Source organism: Pan paniscus, chromosome X, assembly GCF_029289425.2.
Source record: "Pan paniscus chromosome X, NHGRI_mPanPan1-v2.0_pri, whole genome shotgun sequence".
NCBI lineage: Eukaryota > Metazoa > Chordata > Mammalia > Primates > Hominidae > Pan > Pan paniscus.
In genome coordinates this window covers 111103923-111119614 of record NC_073272.2, presented here as the reverse complement: position 1 = coordinate 111119614, position 15692 = coordinate 111103923, and the positions used below count along the sequence as shown (strand labels likewise).

General features: G+C 39.2%; 2 pseudogenes; both read left to right on the top strand.

Moving 5' to 3' along the window:
• Nucleotides 1-8174: 8174 nt before the first annotated feature.
• On the top strand, nucleotides 8175-9845 carry LOC100968964 (large ribosomal subunit protein eL20-like; annotated as a pseudogene).
• A 2261-nt stretch (nucleotides 9846-12106) lies between these two features.
• Nucleotides 12107-14090, top strand: LOC117977673 (eukaryotic translation initiation factor 4B-like; annotated as a pseudogene).
• Nucleotides 14091-15692: the final 1602 nt, after the last annotated feature.

Here is a 15692-nt window from a genome sequence, read left to right as displayed (position 1 = left end):
TTAATTAGTTTAATTTGATTCAAATCTAAGTGTTTAATTTACCTAAGAATATTGAAAATCATGTTCAAGCTACAAAACATAATTATAGTAGAAGTAAAACATTTGACAGAAGATGACTTTTAATAAAATACAAATCTACATTTTTCATAATCTTAAAGATTAAGTAGGAGTGTTAGCTTATTTGGTAAACCAAAAGATGTTTAAGAAGTTCACATTAAATAGTCTCTTCATAAAAGAAAACAATCATAAAAATAAAATGTAAATTTTATTATACTTAATACACATTTGAGAAAAAGACCTAGAGATTTCCTCTTTCTTTCTTAAAACTATTTTTTTCTTTTGTTTTTAGGACAGAGTCTTGCTCTGTAGCTCAGGCTGGAGTGCAGTGGTGCAATCTTGGCTCACTGCAACCTCTGCCTCCCGGGTTCAAGCGATTCTCCTGCCTCAGCCTCCCAAGTGGCTGGGATTACAGGCGCGCACCACCACACCCGGCTAATTTTTGTATTTTTAGCAGAGACGGGGTTTCACCATGTTGACCAGGCTGGTCTCGAACTCCTGGCGTCAAGTGATCCACCCACATTGTCCTCCCAAAGTGGTGGGATTACAGGCATGAGCCACTGCGCCCAACCTTAAATCTAAATTATCAAACCAATCTAAACTGTCCAAAGATTCATCTTAAGTAAACATTGATTCTTAAAATGTTTCTGAGCTAGACATTTCTGTAAGAATTTTGTAAATATATAGCACATTTAAAGTGTTAGAAGTTCATTTAAAAATTTTCTGTTATTTATAGCACTATTAGATTCATATGTTATTATTTATCTATAAATTAATCACAACTGACCTCCTCAGAGATACATTATGATCAGATTTAGTATTACCCTTCATAGGTAGGAAATTATTTTATACTCTACATGAGAGAGAAAGAACTTTCAGGTTTACAGAAAAACATAAGATATATGGAGAGCTTATAGCTTCAGTTCTACAGCTTCTGCCACAGGTCAAGTGTAAACATATAAATACAAAAACCTATTGGTCTAAATATGAAAGAATTGTTCTCCTTCACAACAGGCACAAAATTCTTAGTTGATTCGATTTTGCAAATAGACAAACAAAAAGCCTAAACAAACCAGTTTCTCTGCTTCTCACCCAACAGAGAACAGTACTTCACCATCCACCCAATACAGATCGCCAAATGGCCAAACAATAAAAACAAATTCCCAATTGTTGCTGCCACCAAATGAAAATAACTTTTTGTCATGTGCAACACAAAAATCAACAGCAAGAAGAAAATTAAACCTACAGAAATAGAATTAGCAAAGTTAAAGTTCTCTTGCTGCCTGGGATTCTCTCTGGCAGCCAAGAAAAATATGCTTGGGCTTAAACAAACTTGAGGTGCATTTCTCCAGGAATGCAGCTTACTTGTCTCCATCAGATGAGTCAATTTGGACATCTCCATGCACCCTCCAAAACTGTCAATATATAATTTCAAACCAAGTAAAATCATAACACTCAGGCAAATATAAAGTGAAAAAGTATCAAAGATTTTATTTGACTTATTAATAAATGAGGGAACTTTTAAGATGTCATGACAGGGTCAAACACCATTTTAAAACATAGAATATTGATAGGATGATAAACTTCCTGGATTAGATACAAAGTGGGTAATGTCTCATGAAGCCATAAAACTTTGAGGTTATCTCTCTACTGGAGAGAAATTATTTGCATCTAGACCAGACAAAAATCTACATGTTAATATGCAACTTCACTAAATCTGGAGCCTTAAACAAATAGTAACAGTGAGTTGAATGACTTACTAACCTGGGTCCCCTAGCCCAGGGGTCAGCAATTTATAGCCTATAGGCCAATCTGGCCACGCTTACTTGTTTGCATGTGGTGTGGGTGCTGTGCTTTCATGCTACAAGGGCAAAGTTGAGTACTTGTGAAAGAGACCATATGGCCCAGAAAGTCAAAAATATTTATTATCTTGACCATTACAGAAAAAGTTTTCTCACCATTGCCCTAGGCAATGCTTGAGTTGCCTACACCTTCTTATGAGATTGAAACTGTGTGATCCATAACTCTTTTTGCATTACTTTTCTGATAATTTTTCTAATATTGCTTTGATTCTGCCTTGGTAGAAATGCTCTCCCACTTTTGGGTTCATTCATTTATTTTTATCCCTCTTATAACATTATATTACGGTATTATGATCTTTACTAGATTTCAGCTTATTGAGAAGATTTCATTTATCTTTGTGTCTGCTATAGCACTAAGCACAGGGCCTTGAAAATAGTAAATATTCAACAAATCTTTGCTGAAATTAATGGAATCAAAACTAAAATGTGAATGTGAAGGCTCAGGGAAGCCTGGAGGTTAGGATTGTTTAGGAAGGATTGCAAAGATAGTTGGCTGGGGGAGTAAATGAAGTCCTATACAAAATTATAAAAATGTAAAAATATTACTAATTCTTCTACTGAATTTATTTATCTTCAAGGATCCAATCACTTACCTACAATGTGCCATAATTCCTCCATCTTTGTGATATGAATATAATTTGTCAGTTACCTGTTTGGAATATGTCATAGTTGGTTCGTGTTGCTATGAAGGAATACCGAAGACTGGGTAATTTATAAAGAAAAATGGTTTATTTGGCTCATAGTTCTGCAGATTGGACAAGGAGCATGGCACCAGAATCTGCCTTTGGTGAGGTCCTCAGGCTGCTTCCACTCATGGCAGAAGGTGAAGGGGCTTCAGCCTGTGCAGAGATCACATGGTGAGAGCAGAGGCAAGAGAGAAGAGGTAGGTGCCAGACTCTGTTTAACAACCAACAACCAGCAATCATTGGAACTAATGGAGTAAAAACTCATTTATTACTGGGAAGACTGCAGTAAGCCATTCATGATCTGCCCCATGGCCCCCAAACCCCCCCCCTTAGGCCCCACCTCCAACACTGGGGATCAAATTTCAACATGAGGTTTGGAGGATCAACTACCCAAACTATAGCAGAATGTCACTAGACCCATGAAATATAATTTGTATTTTATTGTTCTTACTAGAAATTAACACATTTGTTCAATAAAAGTTTAGCCAGTATTGACAAGGCCAAAATGTTGAAAAGTATTTTTATGTAATAATATGTTTCAATTTAAAAAATGGAAATATGTTGTGACAAATAGTTTTTTGTTACTTTCATATGTAACATATAATTTAGAATATATACAGTTGACCCTTGAACAATGTGAAGGTTATGAACCCTGACTCCCCCACACACACAGTTTAAAATCTGCAAATAACTTATGACTTCTCCAAAATTTAACTGCTAATACCCTACTGTTGACAGGAAGCCTTACTGACAACAGTCGATTAACACAAATTTTGTAGGTTATATGTATTATATATTGTATTCTTACAATAAAGTAAGCTAGAGAAAATAATATTAATAAAATTATCAGACAGAGAAAATATATTTACTGTTCATTAAGTGGAAGTGGATCATCATAAAAGTCTTCATCTTTGCCATCTTCTTGTGAGTAGGCTGAAGAGGAAAAGGAAGAAGAGGGGTTGGTTTTGCTATCTCAGGGGTGGCAGAGTTGTAAGAAGTGGAGGAGGTGGAAGGGGAGGCAGGAGAGGCAGGAACACTCAGTGTAACTTTTATGGAAAAAAATCCACTTGCAAGTGAAACCGTGTAGTTCAAAATTATGTTGTTCAAGGATCAATTGGAGTTTGAATGATGAAATTTTGGGTTTTCCAGGATATTTGGGTGGTATATGAAGACAAGTAGGCTGAATGTTACCTTGACTGCCCTAAAGTTTCAAGTCATCACGCAAATTGTACTCAGTAAATATAATCTGAATTAATTTGAAATATGGTTTCCTCCTATCATGAAGGGTAAGGAAGTGGATAAACAGTAAATGCTTTCATTTTTAGCTTATAAATGCGTAGTTCAACCATAGTCTTATTGCCATTAGCAGGCTTTGACCCTGGCTCATCTGACATTGAATCAAATATATAAACGCTCAAAATATGAAATATGTTATTTCAGCTTGAGATATTTGTAAAATCTCTGGGTTTTCCTAAAATACAGTAATTTTAAGCATACTTAAAATATTTTACTGCCTTTCCAATTTTACCTGAGCCTATATTTTTGTGTAAAGGGTTTAAAAAATTTTTGGTATGAAGGATTGTTCAGCTAATGGAAGATACTAACTATTGTTTTAAAAAGTAATTAAGTGGGCTAGTCATTTCAGATATTTAAGTGAGAATGCAATTTAGTTGATTTCACAGTTAACAATTTAACATCAATAAAAAGGAGCTCCTAGTTTTCTCCATGGGCTTGTCTGAAACAAATGAATACCAATTAAAGTATGATATTTCCACTAGGGCTTAGACCATCATTTTTCTAATTATTGTATAAATCTCTCAGTGGAAAATAATCTTCATCTATAAAGAAATAATTCCCAACAGAAATTTTATATCTTGTAGAACACCAATTATTATACATTTCTCAATACCTTTGCCAGAGGAAGTATGCATCAGTCAGTGAATTAAAATCATGGCAGTTAAGGGAAAGATAAACTATATTGGAAGCAAGTAAAAGCATTGAGTATATGGAATAGCTCATTCAACTTTATATCTTGATTTTGCTTCACTAAACTGGGAGTGTTTTTATATCTGTTTTCTGCTATTGGGTAAAATTAAATGAGCTTTATTTCATAAAGAATAATGCACTCTTATACTCTTATTCCCTCTCATTTAGTTTGCTAGCTGTATAAAATGGACTTACTGCTCATAACATAATTTGGGTGGTAATATAATCTATAGCTCTTAGACTATTGGCAAGGCTTACATGTTATGATTTAACTGGACATTAACAAGGCCATTTCTATATATTATATATATATATATCAAAAACAAACAAACAAAAACAAGGCCATTTAATTCATGCTGATGACAATAGCTTAATTATTTGTATGGTGGTTTGTAAAAATTAGTTGGCTGAAATGAATTGATCTTCATGCCATAATCCATTCATCTAATTCACTTGGACATGGAGTATGGGTTCTTCATTAAATTAAAAGGATATTACATTTTTTATGAAATCTACTTTAAAAAATTTATAAACATCAGAAATTTATTACCCAAAATTCTGGAAGCTGGGAAGTCCAAAATCAAGGCAACAGCAGATTGTCATTGTCTGGTGAGAGCCTGTGCTTCATAGATGGCTCCTTCTATGTGTCCCAGGAAAAGGGGATCCTGCAAGTCTCTTTTGTAAGGGCACTAATCCCATTCATGAGCCCTCATGATCTAATCGTCTCCCAAAGATCCCATCTCTTAATACTATCACAGTGACGATGAAGTTTCAACATACGAGTTTTGAGGAAACATCAACATTCAGACCACAGCAATTTGTCTGTGCTCTCTGGGCATTTATGTTTTAGCTGGAAAGGTTAGAATGGCGCCAGGAAACAAGCCAGGAAGGGACTGTGGATCCAGAAGCAGGTAAGATCCTTATGGAAGTGGGCAGGGAAAGCCCTGGGGAGGTAGTCTGTCTGTACCTAGTGTTCAAGGCATGGCAGGATGTGAAGGTGCATGGGCAGGCAGGGAGTTGGCAGAATGCATCAGGAAAGGCATGGGTTGGGGAGAAGACAAGGTGTGGTAAGAGGCAGTGAATAAAGAGTCCCACTGGAGTGGATTCCTTGGAGAGGAGCCAGGAACCAAAGGGCTATTTCTGATACAGGAAACAGAGCATCCCACAAGTAAGTATCACTCTGGGTATGGGGAATCTATGGGCATTTAGTGGGTTTTTATCTTTTTTAAAAAACTCCTATTTTAGGTTTGGGGGTGCATGTGAAGGTTTGTTACATAGGTAAATTTGTGTCATGGGATTTTGTTGTACAGATTATTTCATCACCCAGTTATTAAGCCCAGTACCCAATAGTTATCTTTTCTGCTCCTTTCCCTCCTCTCACCCTCCGCCCTCAAGTAGACCCAGTGTCTGTTGTTTCCTTCCTTGTATTCATAAATTCTCATCATTTAGCTCCCACTTATAAGTGAGAACATGGGATATTTGGTTTTCTGTTCCTGTGTTAGTTTGCTAAGGGTAATAGCCTCCAGCTCCATCCATGTTCCCACAAAAGACATGATCTCATTCTTTTTCATGGCTGCCTAGTATTCCATGGTGTATATGCACCACATTTTCTTTATCCAGGTTGTCATTGATGGGAATTTAGGTTGATTACATGTCTTTGCTATTGTGAATAGTGCTGCAATGAACATTTGTGTGCATGTGTCTTTATGGTAGAACGAATGATTTATATTCCTCCGGGTATATACCCAGTAATGGGGTTGCTGGGTCAAATGGTAGTTCTGCTTTTAGCTCTTTGAGGCATCACCATACTGCTTGGAACTAATTTACACTCCCACCAACAGTGTAAGTTCCCTTTTCTTCCCAATCTCACCAGCATCTGTTATTTTTTGACATTTTAATAGTCATTCTGACTCGTGTGAGGTGGTATCTTATTTTGGTTTTGATTTGCATTTTTCTAATCATCAGTGATATTGAGCTTTTTTTCATATGCTTGTTGTCCACATATATGTCTTCTTTTGAAAAGTGTCTGCTCATGTCCTTTGCCCAGTTTATTATTATTATTATAATATATATTTTTTTGAGATTGAATCTCGCTCTGTTCCCCAGGCTGGAGTGCAGTGGCATGATTTCAGCTCACTGCAACCTCCACCTCCAGGTTTCAAGTGATTCTCCTGCCCGAGCCTCCCGAGTAGCTGGGATTACAGGCGCCTGCCACCATGCCCAGCTAATTTTTGAATGTTTAGTAGAGACAGGGTTTTGCCATGTTAGCAAGGCTGGTCTTGAACTCCTGACCTCAGGTGATCTGCCTGCCTGGGCCTTCCAAAGTGCTGGGATTACAGGTGTGAGCCACCGCTCCCGTCCATTTGCCCACTTTTTAATGGGGTTGTTCATTTTTCTCTTGTAAATTTGTTTAAGTTCCTTATAGATGCTGGAAATTAGACCTTTGTCAGATGCAGAGTTTGCAAATATTTTCTCCCATTCTGTAGGTTGTCTGTTTACTCTGTTGATAGTTTCTTTTGCTGTGCAGAAGCTTTTAAGTTTAATTAGATTCCGCTTGTCAATTTTTGTTTTTGTTGCAATTGCTTTTGGTGTCTTTGTTATGAAATCTTTGCCTTTCCCTATGTCCAGAATGGTATTGCCTAGATTCTTTCAGGGTATTTAATGAAATCTACTTTGAATAAGTAGAAATACAAATTGTATTATAAATACAAATTTGCATTCTGACTATAATAAGTATAAATAAAATCTAATTGATTATTAGATAAACAATAATAAAAACTCCCAAATAATATCATATATCTCTGCATTAATCAGCTTTAAGTCAATGTTTGGCATATCACCATCACAGACAGTTATTAATTCCATTTATACATGTCACTGGGTATTATTCAAAGGAAGTAAGACAAAATGGTTCTTGCCTCTAGATGTTTATAAGCTATGAAAATCACCACTGACGCAGACCTGAATGCTTCTTTACATCAAATGTTTTCATAATGTCTTAGAATTCGAAGGGAAGTCATCTAGTCCAACTTCCCACTCACTGCAAAAATCTGACCTGTAGTTTGACTAATACACAGTGTCCCATAGAAAAAAATGGGCTTTGCAGTCAGACCTGAATTCAGATTCCAGGCTTACAATTCATTAGCTGTGTTACTTAATGTTACTTAACATGACTCTTTATGTCCTAATCAGTAGAATAAAAATAATGATGATGTTTACCTAGGCTAATATTTATTGAAGCAGTCATTATGTGCTAGGCCTTGTTTTTTTTTTGTTAACATAGTAAGCACTTACATTTTAGCCACCCTTCCTTGTCTGTCATATTTAGGGTTTCCTAAGCAATATGTGTTAATTGTTTAGCATAACATAAAGTACCTTTCCCTTGCCAGGCACAGATCAATAGGCCAGTAGCTAAAAGATGTAAGAGCTGAAGTCTGTCTTTAGCATACTCAGCTTCCCCTTCTTGCAAACACCAAACAGATGAGAGAGGAAAAAAATAATTTTGGTCTAAAGCAGTGGTCTCTAGACTTTTAATTGCAGGCTCCTAAACTTGAGCAAACCCCCCAAATTTAGTTATAGGTAATATACATTAATTATTGTACTATTATGTTCACTGTAAAACACGTTAAACATTAGAAGTTGTAAAACAAGATGAAAAAAATCTAAATACAAGGAACTGCTAGACGGAATATATAAAGAACTCTTAAATCTCAACAATAAAAAGACAAATACTCCAATCTAAAAATGGGCAAAGGAACTGATTTCTGACCAAGGTGCCAAGAACACATAATGGGAAAAGAATAGTCTTGCCAATAAATGGTGTTTGAAAACTGGATATCCACATGTATGAAAACAGACCCTAACTCACACATTATATAAAAACCAACTCAAATTGAAGACTTAATTGTAAGACCTCAAACTATCAAACTACTAGAAGAACACACAGCGGAAAAGCTCTATGACATTGGAGCAAGATTCATTGGTCTGGGCAATGAAATTTGGATATGAACCCAAAGCACAGGCAAAAAAAAAAAAAAAGCAAAAATAGACACATAGGATTACATCAAACTGAAAAACTTCTGCACAGTAAGGGAAACAATCAACAGAGTGAAGAGACAACCTACATAACGGGAGAAAATATTGGCAAAGTATATACCTGATAAGGAATTAACATCCAAAATATAAAGGGGCTAAAACAACTCAATAGCAGGAAAACAAATAATCTGACTTTAAAATGGGGAAAGCCCTTTTGCGGGTGGCGGCGAGCTTGGAGAGGACGCCCTGAAGGCATAGCGCACTTAAGAGAGTACAAGGTGGTGGGTCGCTACCTGCCCACCCCCAAATGCCACACACCGCCCCTCTACGGCATGTGAATGTTTGCGCCTAATCATGTCGTCGCCAAGTCCAGCTTCTGGTATTTTGTATCTCAGTTAAAGAAGATGAAGAAGTTTTCAGGGGAGATTGCCTACTCTGGGTGGGTGTTTGAGAAGTCCCCTCTGAGGGTGAAGAACTTCCGCATCTGGCTGCGCTGTGACTCCCTGAGCGGCACCCACAACCTGTATCGGGAATACCAGGACCTGACCACGGCGGGCGGTCACCCAGTGCTACCGAGTCATGGACTCTCGGCACTGCGCCCAGGCCCACTCCATCCAGATCATGAAGGTGGAGGAGATCACAGCCGGCAAGTGCCGCCGGCCGTCCGTCAAGCAGTTCCACGACTCTAAGGTCAAGTTCCCGCTGCCCCACCGGGTCCTGCGCCGTCAGCACAAGCCACGCTTCACCACCAAGAGGCCCAACACCTTCTTCTAGATGCAGGGCCCTCGCCCAGGTGTGCCCCAAATAAAATCGGGAAGGCCAAAAAATAAAAATAAATAAATAAATAAAAATGGGGAAAGGACCTGAATATATATATATGTCAAGAGAACACAGGCAAATGGGTCAACAGGTATATGAAAAAATGTTCAACATCACTAATTATCAGGGATATGCAAATTCAAACCACAATGAGCTATCACCTAAGACTTGTTAGAATAGCTACTATCAGAAAGACAAAAGATAAATGTTGGTGACGATGTGGAAAAAAGAGAACCATTGCAAACTGTGGGTGGTAATGTAAATTTAGTACAGCCATGATAAAAAAAAACTGTATAGAGATTCCCCGAAAAATTAAAAATAGAGCTACAATATGATCTGCCAATTCCACTTCTGCATATATAGCCAAAGGAATCGGAAATAAGATCGTGAAGAGAGAATACTCACTCCAATGTTTATTGCAGGATTATTCACAATAGCCAAGATATGGAATCAACTTAATTGTCTCTCAACAGATGAATGGATATAAGGAATATATACATAATGGAATACTATTCAGCCATTAAAAAGAAGATAATCCTGTCATTTACAGTAACATGGATGAACTTGGAGTAAATTTTGTTAAGTGAAATAAACCAGACGCAGAAAGACAAATACCACATGATTGTACTCAAATGAAGTATCTAAAAAAGTTGATCTCATAGAAGTAGAAAGTACAATGGTTGTTACCAGAGTCAGGATGGTTGCCGGAGGGAGTTGGGATGATGTCGGTCAAAGAATACAAAATTGTTAGGAGAAATAAGTTCAAAAGATCTATTGTACAACATGGTGAAGATAGTTAACAGTAATATGTTGTATTCTTGAAAAATGCTAAGAGACTGAATGTTAAATGTTCTCACCACAAAAAGTATTACTATGTAAGGTAATGTATATGTTAATTAGCTAGATTTAGTCATTCCAGAGTGTATATAAACTTCAAAACATTATTTTGGGCCGGGCATGGTGGCTCATGCCTGTAATCCCAGCACTTTGGGAGGCCGAGGTGGGTGGATCACCTGAGGTCAGGAGTTCAAGACCAGCCTGGCCAACATGGTGAAACCCCGTCTCTACTAAAAATACAAAAATTAGCCGGGCATAGTGGCATGTGCCTTTAGTCCCAGCTATTCAGGAGGCTGAGGGAGGAGAATTGCTTGAACCCGGGAGGCGGAGGTTGCAGTAAGCTGAGATCGCACCACTGCACTCCAGCCTGGGTGACAGAGTGAGATTCCGTCTCAAAAAACAAAAACAAAAAGCATCATTTTATTCATAATAAATACATACAATTTTATATGCCAATTAAAAAATAAAATAGTAAAAATAATAATGAGGTATATCCTTTTTTTTTTTTTTTTTTTTTGAAATGGAAGCTTGCTCTGTCACCCAGGCTGGAGTGCAATGGTGTGGTCTTGGCTCACTGCAACCTCTGCCTCCTGGGTTCAAGAGATTCTCCTGCCTCAGCCTCCACAGTAGCTGGGATTACAGGCGCCCACTACCATGCCCGGCTAATTTGTATTTTTAGTAGAGACGGGGTTTCACCTTGTTGGCCAGGCTGGTCTTGAACTCCTGACCTTAGGTGATCCGCCCACCTCAACCTCCCAAAGTGCTGGTATTACAGGCTTCAGCCACCGAGCCTGGCCGAAGTATACACTTCTTAATGTACAAAGAATTTAGATAGATATTTCTTCAAATAAGACATATAAATGGCTAATAAACACATGAAAAAGTTCTCAACATCTTTAGTCATCAGGGGAATATCAATCAAACTCACAGTATGATACAACTGTGCACGCATTAGGTGGCTATAATCAAATAAATGGAAAATAACAAGTGTTGGTGAGAATGTGAAGAGATGTGAACCCTCATACATTCTTGGTAGAAATGTAAAGTGGTGCAGTTGTTATGGAAAATAGTCTGGTAGTTCCTCAAATGCTTAAACACAGAGTTACCCTGTGGTCCGGAAATTTTACTCCTAAGGTGTACAGTTGACCCTTGAACAACATCGGTTTGAACCGCACAAGTCCACTTATATGCAGACATTTTTTTCAATAAAAGTTTTAGTGAATGTGCTTGCTCCTCCTGCCTCCTCTTCACCTCTTCCAACTCTGCCACTCCAAGACAGTAAGACCAACTCCTCTTCTTCTTTCTCCTCCTCCTCAGCTTACTCATGTGAAGATGATGAGGATGAAGACCTTTATGATAATCTACTTCCACTTAATGATAGCAAATGTATTTTTTCTCCCTTATAATTTTCTCAATAACATTCATTTCCCAGCTTACTTTATTGTAATAATGCAGTATAAAATAGATATCACATAGAAAGTTTGTGTTAATCAACTGTTACCAGCAAGGCTTCCTCAACAGTAAGCTATTAGTAGTCAAGTTTTCAGGGAGTTGAAAGTTATTTGTAGATTTTTGACTGTGCAAGGGGTCAGCACTCTTAAACCCCATGTTGTTCAAGGATGTATGCACAAGAGAACTGAAAACATTTGTACTAACAAAGACCTTTGGCTTCAATGGTCATAGCAGCATTAACCATACTACCCCAAAGTGGAAACAACCCAAGTTTTCATCAGCTGATAAATGGATAATCAAAATGTGGTATATCCATGCAAATAAATATTTTTGGCATTGAAAACAATGAAGTACCCTTTTTTGCATTCTCTTTCCCTCTCCCAACATGGCGGCCTCAGCAAAAAAGAAGAATAAGAAGGGGAAGACTATCTCCCTAACAGACTTTCTGGCTGAGGATGGGGGTACTGGTGGAGGAAGCACCTATGTTTCCAAACCAGTCAGCTGGGCTGATGAAACGATGACCTGGAAGGAGATGTTTCGACAACTTGGCACAGTAACAATGACGATGTGTATAGGGTGCCTCCAATTGACCGTTCCATCCTTCCCACTGCTCCACGGGCTGCTCGGGAACCCAATATCGACCGGAGCCGTCTTCCCAAACCGCCACCCTACACTGCTTTTCTAGGAAACCTACCCTATGATGTTACAGAAGAGTCAATTAAGGAATTCTTTCGAGGATTAAATATCAGTGCAGTGCATTTACCACGTGAACCCAGCAATCCAGAGAGGTTGAAAGGTTTTGGTTATGCTGAATTTGAGGACCTGGATTCCCTGCTCAGTGCCCTGAGTCTCAATGAAGAGTCTCTAGGTAACAGGAGAATTCGAGTGGATGTTGCTGATCAAGCACAGGATAAAGACAGGGATGATCGTTCTTTTGGCCGTGATAGAAATCGGGATTCTGACAAAACAGATACAGACTGGAGGGCTTGTCCTGCTACAGACAGCTTTGATGACTAGAAGAGGTGATGATAGCTTTGGAGACAAGTATCGAGATCGTTATGATTCAGACCGGTATCGGGATGGGTATCGGGATGGGTATCGGGATGGCCCAGGCCGGGATATGGATGGATATGGTGGCCGGGATCGCTATGATGACCAAGGCAGCAGAGACTATGATAGAGGCTATGATTCCCGGATAGGCAGTGGCAGAAGAGCATTTGGCAGTGGGTATCGCAGGGATGATGACTACAGAGGAGGCGGGGACCGCTATGAAGACGGATATGACAGACGGGATGATCGGTCGTGGAGCTCCAGAGATGATTACTCTCGGGATGATTATAGGCGTGATGATAGACGTCCCCCTCAAAGACCCAAACTGAATCTAAAGCCTCGGAGTACTCTTAAGCAAGATGATTCCTCTGCTAGTACCTCCCAGTCCACTCGAGCTGCTTCTATCTTTGGAGGGGCAAAGCCCGTTGACACAGCTGCTAGAGAAAGAGAAGTAGAAGAACGGCTACAGAAGGAACAAGAGAAGTTGCAGCGTCAGCTGGGTGAGCCAAAACTAGAACGACGGCCTCGGGAGAGACACCCAAGCTGGCGAAGTGAAGAAACTCAGGAACGGGAACGGTCAAGGACAGGAAGTGAGTCATCGCAGACTGGGACCTCCACCACATCTGGCAGAAATGCACGAAGGAGAGAGAGTAAGAAGTCTCTAGAAAATGAAACACTCAATAAGGAGGAAGATTGCCACTCTCCAACTTCTAAACCTCCCAAACTTGATCAGCCCCTAAAGGTAATGCCAGCCCCTCCACCAAAGGAGAATGCTTGGGTGAAGCGAAGTTCTAACCCTCCTGCTCGATCTCAGAGCTCAGACACAGAGCAGCAATCCCCTACAAGTGGTGGGGGAAAAGTAGCTCCATCTCAACCATCTGAGGAAGGACCAGCAAGGAAAGATGAAAATAAAGTAGATGGGATGAATGTCCCAAAAGGCCAAACTGGGAACTCTAGCCGTGGTCCAGGAGACGGAGGGAACAAAGACCACTGGAAGGAGTCAGATAGGAAAGATGGCAAAAAGGATCAAGACTCCAGATCTGCACCTGAGCCAAAGAAACCTGAGGAAAATCCAGCTTCCAAGTTCAGTTCTGCAAGCAACTATGCTGCTCTCTCTTGATGGTGAAGATGAAAATGAGGGAGAAGATTATGCCGAATAGACCTCTACATCCTGTGCTTTTCTCCTAGTTTCTCTCCACCCTGGAACATTCGAGAGCAAATCAAAACCTCCATCCAGACAAGACAAAATAAAACTCACCATCTCCTGAAGACCTTTCTTACCTTTTTTTAAAAACAAAAAATGAAACTATTTTGCATGCTGCTGCAGCCTTTAAAGTATTGAAGTAACTGGAGAATCGCCAATATAGCCAGAGAGAAAGGGACTACAGCTTTTTAGAGGAAAAGTTGTGGTGCGTTATGTCACCACGCAGTTGCCAGTGTGATTAGCGCCTAAGGGTCTCCATTTAGCAGAAATGGTAATGAGAGTGATATAACCCCTGGAACCTGGTTGGGCAGTAGGGGAGGGAGGGAGAAGGAAAAGTGTGAGATTTCTACCTTTTAGTTTTTATCCTATTGTGGCATATATGAATTCTCAAACATTATCTGAATAAATTTTCCACTCTTGGAAAGGTAGATTTAGCCTCAAGTTGTTTTAGTCTCCAGAAGGCTGCCAGCCCCTCCTCTTATTTAATTCTGAGTTTTGGGGGCCACCCTAGAGGGAATTCCCTTTTTTTTTTTTTTACCCCCCAGGGGGGTAGTTGGGAGTGAGACTATAGGCCATAAAGAATGGGACTGCATTGGAACAAAATAAATGGGAAAATCGTGGTTTGAAAAGAAGCTTTTGGGAAGTGATGAGTCATTTCGCACCAGGTAATAGGGGAAAATTGTGTGACCTCCAGCAAACACATGAATGGTTATTTCCTGGAGCCGGAAGCACTTGGGGGTCGTGGTAATTCCCAATGTTTTCTGTGTCCTAGTTTTACCCTTTCTAAACACTGTCCTTTTTGAAAGTTTGAATATATCCACATTGTATTGAAACCTTGAAACTAAAAATTTAGACTCTCATCGTCATCTTAAGTTCTTCATGATACTCTTAACCTCCCAAAAAGCAGTATCTAAGTCACATACATGATGTCTTGGGCATTTTCTCTCTCAGCCATGGAGAGCTGTGAAAGGAAGAATCGCTGCTTTTCTCAAGCAAATCGGTTTCTTGATGTCTTTTGGTTCTCACTCCTTGCCTGCTCCTGATGCTTTGACCCGTTTTATAGATCAGAGTGCTCTAGAATAATGGATGGTCTTGGATGGTGGATAAATAGGGACAGGGACAGTTAAATTGGGAGCCTTTCTTACAACCTTGATAGGTTTTTTTCCCCCAAGTTTCCTTCTCCACTGAAATGCCACACTAATGCTTGTTGGATTCATGAGGTGGCCAGACCAATGTGTTTTTTTTTTTTTTTTTTTAGCTTCCCTTGAGAGAATAAACGGTAATGGAGAGAACTATTTAACAAGGTCCTGGTTTCTCTTGCAACACAGTAGCTAAACTTGCCTGCTTTTATATGCATTTCTTTGTAGGGATCAGCTTGGTAGACAGTATTAGCAGAGAAATGACACCTTGATCTTGGTTTGCAAGCCCTTCTCCCATCAGTCCTAGATTAGGCCCTGCTCAGCCATGCAGGGGTGTTGGTTTATGCGTGCTGCAGCAGTGGGCATAATGAATATAATTTACCCAGTGGACAAAGGTGTGTACCAAGTGAATTTAAATAATTGGTGTGGATTGGCCAGTAGCTAAGAAGTGGGCTTTTAAAGAGTATTGAAGATTGAAAGGTTTTTTTTTCTTTTTTTAAAAAGAAAAAAAAAACTATTGATTGTAGATAATGAAAAGCTAGGGTTTGCCCTCTTCATGTCTACT